Here is a 6,902-nt window from a genome sequence, read left to right on the forward strand (position 1 = left end):
TAATTTGGGTCCCCAACCCAGGTTGTTTCTTTTTTGTTTTGGAGACAGGATCTCGCTCTGTCGCCCAGGCTGGAGTTCAGGGTCAGGATCTCTGCTAACTGCAACCTCTGTCTCCCGGGTTCAAGCTATTCTCATGCCTCAGCCTCCTGAGTAGCTGGAATTACAGGTGCCCGCCACCACGCCCGGCCAATTTTTATATTTTAAGTAAAGATGCAGTTTCACCAAGTTGCCCAGGCTGGTCTCGAACTCCTGACCTCAGGTGATCCACCTGCCTCGGCCTCCCAAACTGGTGGGATTACGGGCATGAGCCACCACACCCAGCCTCCAACCCAGTTTAGAGGAGGAGCCATCACAGGGGGCACCCCTGGCCCTCATGGACACTGTGCACCTCTGCCTGGGCCAGGTACCTCCATCCCCTCTTCACACACACACGTGGCCCTGCCTCGTGGCAGCCGCTCCTCAAAGAGCACTGGAAGGTCCACTTGCCCCACCCCACTTGACATTTGGGCTATAAAGCAGGCGCCTAGATGGGCGACTCCAGTGTGGACACAGCCGATAGCTCACAGCCATCAATAGCACAGTGTTCCATGGAGGCGCACAAGGAGCCTCACTCCGGCTCCGTGTAATAGACGTGAAAGTCACCGAGGTGCGTTTCCAACCTCAGAATTACTCAGCAGCCCTTTCCTGCGTCACTGGCTCCTTTTTGATTCTGCAAGGAGGCCCTTTCCAGCTTCCGCCTTGACGCCCAGATCCCTCTTCCCTTCCAGGCACCCCCACACCTCTCTGCAGGCCCAGAGAAAATAAAAGCCACCAGGCAGGAAATAAGCCCTCCCACGGGCCAAAGACCCCTTCCCTCATACCTCCTCCTACTCCTGAATCCTCACCCACCCTCACTGCCTCCTCTGGGTCCTTGGGGGCAGACATGCCTCTTCCTCTGTGCCAGTGACACTGGCCCCACGGGCTCCATTACCATCCTCTACCTCCAAGCACAGCCCCGTGCCTCCTTCCAAATGTGACAGTGCTCCAAGCCTGCCTCCTCCTCTCACCCAGTGCCAGATCTGTTCATTTTATCCCACTTACTTATGTCTTGAAAATGTAATCCATTCACACAATTCACGAACTGAGGTTCGACAAGTGCCCTCCCACCCATCCTTGTGTCTTACCCATTCTAGGCCCTTCTCACTGTTAGCATTTTCTTAGTCATGCCTCGAGGAAAGTGAGTGACATTTTTTTTTTTTTTGAGACGGAGTTTCATTCTTGTTGCCCAGGCTGGAGTGCAATGGCATGATCTCAGCTCACCGCAACCTCCACCTCCCAGGTTTAAGCGATTCTCCTGCCTTAGCTTCCTGAGTAGCTGGAATACAGGCATGCACCACCACGCCCGGCTAATTATTTTGTACTTTTAGTGGAGATGGAGTTCTCTCAAGGTGGTCTCGAACTCCCCACCTCAGGTGATCCATCCGCCTCAGCCTCACAAAGTGCTGGGATTATAGGTGTGAACCACCGCGCCCAGCCAACTGTTTTTTTTCTTTTTCTTTTTCTTTTTTTTTTTGAGACGGAGTCTGGCTCTGTCACCCAGGCTGGAGTGCGGTGGCTGGATCTCAGCTCACTGCAAGCTCCGCCTCCCAGGTTCACGCCATTCTCCTGCCTCCGCCTCCCAAGTAGCTGGGACTACAGGCGCCCGCCTCGTCGCCCGGCTAGTTTTTTGTATTCTTTAGTAGAGACGGGGTTTCACCGTATTAGCCAGGATGGTCTCGATCTCCTGACCTTGTGATCCGCCCGTCTCGGCCTCCCAAAGTGCTGGGATTACAGGCTTGAGCCACCGCGCCCGGCCGTTTTTTTCTTTTTTTTAATGAGTCTAGTTCTGTTGCCCAGGCCAAAGTGCAGTGGTGCCATCACAGCTCACTGCAGCCTCAAACTCCCAGGCTCAAGTGATCCTCCCACCTCAGCTTTCCAAGTAGCTGGGACTAGAGATGTGCACCACCACACTAGGCTAGTTTATTTTATTTTACTTTTTGGAGAGACGAGGTCTTGCTATGTTGTCCAGGCTGGTCTCAAACTTTTGGCCTCAAGCAGTCCTCCTGCCTCAGCCTCCCAAAATGCCAGGATTACAGGCATGAGCCACTGTGCCCAGCTGAGAGTGAGCAATTTTTACATGATGATATCTTTAAATATTATATATATATATATTCTTCCCCATTTTTTTTTTTAATTGAGATATTGGCTGGCTGGGCACAGTGGCTCACACCTATTATCCTGGCACTTTGGGAGGCCAAAGCAGGAGGATCATTTGAGGCCAGGAGTTTGAGGCTGCAGTGAGCCATGTTTGCACCACTGCATTCCAGCCTGGTCAACAGAGCAAGATTCTGTTTCAAATAAATAAATAAAATGAGATATCCACATACCCTGAATTTTACTCTTTTAAGGTATACAATTTGGGGGTGTGTTTTTTTTTGTTTGTTTGTTTGTTTGTTTTTTTTGAGACAGAGTCTGGCTCTGTCGCCCAGGCTGGAGTGCGGTGGCCGGATCTCAGCTCACTGCAAGCTCCGCCTCCCGGGTTCACGCCATTCTCCTGCCTCAGCCTCCCAAGTAGCTGGGACTACAGGCGCCCGCCTCGTCGCCCGGCTAGTTTTTTGTATTCTTTAGTAGAGACGGGGTTTCACCGTATTAGCCAGGGTGGTCTCGATCTCCTGACCTTGTGATCCGCCCGTCTCGGCCTCCCAAAGTGCTGGGATTACAGGCTTGAGCCACCGTGCCCGGCCTGGGGTGTGTTTTAAGCATAGTGTAGTTATCACGCTATCTAATTCTAGAATATTTTCTTTTTTTTTTTTGACGGAGTCTCACTCTGTCGCCCAGGCTGGAGTGCAGTGGCCAGTGGCCGGATCTCAGCTCACTGCAAGCTCCGCCTCCCGGGTTTATGCCATTCTCCTGCCTCAGCCTCCCAAGTAGCAGGCACCCGCCACCTCGCCCAGCTAGTTTTTTGTATTTTTTAGTAGAGACGGGGTTTCACCATGTTAGCCAGAATGGTCTTGATCTCCTGACCTCGTGATCCGCCCGTCTCGGCCTCCCAAAGTGCTGGGATTACAGGCTTGAGCCACCGCGCCCGGCCTCCCAGAATATTTTCATCACCTCACAAAGAAACCTGAGCCCCACAACAGTCACTCCCCACTTCTGACTCCAGATTTGTCTGTTGTTGTTGTTGTTGTTGTTTTGATACAGAGTCTCCCTCTGTCTCAAAAGACTGGAGTGCAGTGGCGCAATCTCGGCTCACTGTAACCTCTGCCTCCCGAGTTCCAGCAATTCTCCTGCCTCACCCTCCCAAGCAGCTGGGATTATAGGCACACACCACCACGCCCGGCTAATTTTTTATTAGTAGTAGAAATGTTTTTTGGTTTTTTTTTGAGACAGAGTCTCACTCTGTCGCCCAGGCTGGAGTGCAGTGGTGCGATCTCAGTTCACTGCAAACTCTGCCTCCTGGGTTCAAGCCATTCTCCTGCCTCAGCCCCCCAAGTAGCTGGGACTACAGGCGCCCACCACCACGCCTGGCTAATTTTTTTTTTGTATTTTTAGTAGAGATGGGGTTTCACCATGTTAGCCAGGATGGTCTCGATCTCCTGACCTCATGATCTGCCCGCCCCAGCCTCCCAAAATGCTGGGATTATAGGCGTGAGCCACCGCGCCCAGCATAGATAGGGTTTTTATCATGTTGGCCAGGGTGGTCTCGAATTCCTGACCTCAAATGATCCTCCCGCCTCTGCCCCACAAACTGTTGGGATTACAGTCATGAGCCACTGTGCCCGGCCAAGATTTGCCTTTTCTATAGTTCATAGAAATGGAATCATATTTGGCCAGATGCAGAGTCTCATGCCTGTAATCCCACCACTTTGGAAGGCCAAGATAGATGAATCACCTGAGGTCAGGAGTTCGAGACCAGCATGACCGACATGGTGAAACCCCATCTCTACTAAAAATACAAAAATTAGCTGGGTGTGGTGTTGGGTGCCCATAATCCCAGCTACCTTGAGGCAGGGCACAGGGGGTTGAGGCATGTGAATCGCTTGAACCCAGAGGACAAGCTTGCAGTGAACCGAGATTGCACCACTGCACTCTAGCCTGGCTGACAGAGCCAGACTCCGTTTCAAAAAAAAAAAAATTGAATCATAAAATACATAGACTTTTGTGTCTGGTTTCTTTCACTTAGCGCAATACTGTCCAGGTTCATCCAGTCCATATGTCATTCTGTCATTCGGTTTTTTTTGAGACAGAGCCTCACTCTGTCGCCCAGGCTGGAGTGCAGTGGCGTGATCTCAGCTCACTGCAACCTCCGCCTCCCATGTTCAAGCAATTTTCCTGCCTCAGCCTCCCGAGTAGCTGGGACTGCAGGCACCCACCACCACGCCCAGCTAATTTTTTGTATTTTTAGTAGAGACAGGGTTTTGCCATGCTGGCCAGGTTGGTCTCAAACTCCTGGCCTTGTGATCCACCTGCCTTGGCCTCCCAAAGTGCTGGGATTATAGGCATAAGCCACCGCGCCCGGCGCTTCCCCACCTTTTTCTAAGAGGGTCTCGCTCTGTCACCCCGGCTAGAGTGCAATGATGCAGTCATAGCAGACTCCAGCCTCGACTTCCCATACTCAAGCCATCTTCCTGCCTCAGCTTCCCAAGTTGCTGGGACCACAGGCACGTGCCACTAGGCCCGGCTAATTTTTGTATTTTTGATAGAGACGGGGTCTCCCGATGTTGCCCAGGCTGCTCTCAAACTCCTGGGCTCAAACAATCTGCTTGCCTCAGCCTCCCAAAGTGTTAGAATTACAGGTGTGAGCCACCACGCCCAGCCTGTCTTTCCTCTTTATGGCTGAATAATGTTGCATTATATAGCACTACTCAACATCTTTTGTTTATCTGTTCATTCGTTGATGAACATTTGGCATGTTTCCACTTTTTGCCTTTTATAAAGCTCCTATGAACATTTGTGTCTGCTTTTATTTAAACACCTATTTTCAGGTCAGGCGTGGTGGCTCACACCTGTAATCCCAGTACTTTGGGAGGCTGAGGTGGGTGGACCATCTGAGGTCAGGAGTTCGAGACCAGCCTGGCCCACATGGTGAAAACCCCATCTCTACTAAAAATACAAAAATTAGCTGGGAGCGTTGGTGGGCGCCTGTAGTCCCAAGCTACGTGGTGTGATCTCGGCTCACTGTAACCTCTGCCTCCCAGGTTCAAGCGATTCTCGTGCCTCAGCCTCCCAAGTAGCTGAGATTACAGGTGTGTATCACTGTACCCAGCTAATATTTGTAAGTTTAGTAGAGACAGGGTTTCACCATGTTGACCAGGTTGGTCTTGAACTCCTGGCCTCAGATGATGCGCCCACCTCGGCCTCCCAAAGTGCTGGGTTTACAGGCATGAGCCACTGCGCCCAGCCTCATCTTTTCTTCCACATAGATGCTTCATCTTGGGTAAACTTGCCTCCCAAGGCCCCAGCCTCCATCTTTACCTCAGAGCCTTCTGAACCTCCTCCTCTAGCCTCACCTTCCTCCAGCCTCACCACTCCTCCCTGGACCTTCAGTTCCGCACCCCCGGGGACTCAGAACTACCCCGTCCTGGTTTCTCCTGGGTAACCTGGGCTTCCGCCTACCTTCCTGAAAGTGGTTAGTGACAGCAGCCAGGGCTAGAAACCTCAAGGCTACTGTGCTTGAGTTCTCTCTTGCGCTTTACTTCCCAGATCCCATCAATTGTCACACCTTGTGACTTCTGCCTCTCAAATATTCAGAAAGCAGATCTATGCTAGGCACGGTGGTGACTCAAGCCTATAATCCCAGCACTTCAGGAGGCGGAGGCAAGAGGATCACTTGGGGCCAGGAATTTTAGACCAGCCAGGGCAACATAGTGAAACCCCGTCTCTACAAAAAAAAAAAAATTAAAAATTAGCTGGGCGTGGTGGTGTGTGCCTGTAGTTTCAGCTACTGGAGAGGCTGAAGCGGAAGGATCACTTGAGCGTGGAGTTCAAGGCTGCTGTGAGCTATAGTTGTGCCACTTCACTGCAGTCTGGGCAACAGAGCAAGACCCTGTTTAAAAAAAAAAAAAGCAGATCTAAAAAGGGGCCTGCTGTTGGTGGCTCATGCCTGTAATCCCAGTACTTTGGGAGGACAAGCTGGACGGATCACCGAGGTCAGGAGTTCAAGACTAACCTGGCCAACATGGTGACACCCCGTCTCTACCAAAAAATACAAAAATTAACTGGGTGTGGTGGCGGGTTCCTTTAGTCCCAGCTACTCGGGAGGCTGAGACAGGGAGAATTGCTTGAACCCAGGAGGCGGAGGTTGCAGTGAGCCAAGATTGTGCCACTGCATTCCAGCCTGGGCAACAGACCGAGACTCCGTCTCAAAAAATAATAGGAATTGGCCAGGCTCACGCCTGTAATCCCAGCACTTTGGGAGGCCAAGGAGGGCAGATCACCTGAAGTCAGGAGTTTGAGAGCAGCCTGACCAACATGGAGAAACCCCATCTCTACTAAAAATACTGAATTATCCAGGCATGGTGACACATATCTGTAATCGCAGCTACTCAGGAGGACAATAATAATAATTTAAAATGTTTAAAAAAGAGGTACAGAGCAGGCTCGTGCCTCCAGCACCCAATTCTGCACACTGGGTAACAAGATGGGTGGCAGCCACCCAGCCCTAAGCATCGGAAGCTCAGGTGTCAACACCTGAGGCAGGTGCAGGACCAGGGCAGGAGGAGGGGCTTCTGCAGAAAGCACCTAAGGGAGGTGGCACACACAGCTGGTCTGAATCAGCAGAGAGGAGAAGGAAGCGTTTGAGTCACGCTGCATGGTGAAGACGCCTAAGTGCCAGGTTAGGAACAGTCAGTCTTCAGGGGAGGTGGGAGAGCAGGGGAGTGAAG

The sequence above is a fragment of the Rhinopithecus bieti genome, unplaced genomic scaffold (genome assembly GCF_001698545.2).
Source record: "Rhinopithecus bieti isolate Rb0 unplaced genomic scaffold, ASM169854v2 scaffold_42772, whole genome shotgun sequence".
NCBI lineage: Eukaryota > Metazoa > Chordata > Mammalia > Primates > Cercopithecidae > Rhinopithecus > Rhinopithecus bieti.